We start from the raw sequence: 1,561 nt of genomic DNA, 5'->3' as shown, positions 1-1,561 counted from the left end.
AGAGAGATAGAAACATCAATGATGAGAGAGAATCATTGATTGGCTGCCTTCTGCACACCCCCTACCCCCTACTGGGCATGGAGCCCACAAACCTGGCCATGGAGCCCACAAACCTGGCATGTGCCCCGACTGGGAATTGAACCCTGATTTCCTGGTTCATAGGTTGACACTCAACCAGGGAACCACATTGGCCAGGCATACAGTATTTTTAAAAATCTTTATTGTTGTATTACAGATGTCTCCCCTGGTGGTGCCGCCTCCTGTTTCTCACACATTGGCTAGTTTTTCTCACATACTGTACCAGGGTTGGTACATGAGACCACGAGACTTTGCTCAGTTTCCAAAGTGCCCGGATTTTAAGGAATTTTATGATATTTTAAGGCCACAGAGCAGGGCTGCCTCATGGAAAGTGTCCCTATGAACCCAGAGGGCGGGGTGGGATGGAGTCAGCTGTAATTACTCCCCACCGGGAGCAGGGTTGCTCACCTGACAACACTTCCCCCAAATGAGCTGGTGGGCCTTTACTGAAATACTACAGTAATTGGGGAAAGCCAAATCCAGCATTGGGACCCCTGCTGCAAAAGAATAGTCTTCCAGCAGTCTAAGTCAGTGTCCTTTCAGAGAAAAGAACTCGAGTCTCAATGGCCAGAGCACTTATCTATTTGTCATTCCTCTTGGACTTGTTCCTGGCAATCATCTATATATATATAAAACCCTAATATGCAAATAGACCTAATGGCAGAACAACTGAACCTAACTGGTCGCTATGACGTGCACTGACCACCAGGGGGCGCGTGCGGAACATGGCAGGCGTCAGCCGCTGCGGGATGGTGGAGCAGGTGAGTGGGGGCACCAGGCCAAGGTGGGGTGCCAATCGCTGTCATCGGGGTGAGCCTCTGGTGGTTACTGGTTCAGTAACCACCAGAGGCTCACCCCGATGACACTTGCACCCACAGCCACTGCTGGAGCCACTGCTCGCACCTGCTGCTGGTGCCTGGCACCAGTCCCAATTGCTCTGTGCTGTCAGTGGGTGCGGGTGGTGGCTGCCAGCCTCGATAGCCCCTGAGGGCTTCTCCACCTCCTCTTGCTCCTGAAGGGCGATTGGGGCAGCAGCCACTGCTCGCACCCCCTGTTGGCACCGGCCCCAATCACTCCATGCCGTCAGTGGGTGTGAGTGGGGCCGGTGCTGTCAGTGCATGGGAGCATAGGCTACGGGAGTGGGACTACTGGCAGAGTGGGGACCAGGGGCTGCAGTGGGAAGGGCCAGGTGGGGGAGTGGAGGATGGGCCAAGACTTTCCCCTTTGCCCGCCACAGTTCCTTTCAAGGTGCACAAATTCGTGCACTAGGCACCTAGTTTTGAAAATAAAAATCCTTGTGTGCTTTTTCAAAAGTGACTAAATCAGAGAGAAAGGAAAAGTGAAAGGAAGTTCAGGGAAGAGAGAGAGAGAGAGAGAGAGAGAGAGAGAGAGAGAGAAGAAGAAGAAGAAGAAGAAGAAGAAGAAGAAGAAGAAGAAAAGAAAAGAAAAGAAAGAAAAGAAAAGAAAAGAAAAGAAAAGAAAA

This window comes from Myotis brandtii, unplaced genomic scaffold (assembly GCF_000412655.1).
Source record: "Myotis brandtii unplaced genomic scaffold, ASM41265v1 scaffold326, whole genome shotgun sequence".
In the NCBI taxonomy this organism is placed as follows: domain Eukaryota; kingdom Metazoa; phylum Chordata; class Mammalia; order Chiroptera; family Vespertilionidae; genus Myotis; species Myotis brandtii.
This window is presented reverse-complemented; position numbering follows the sequence as displayed.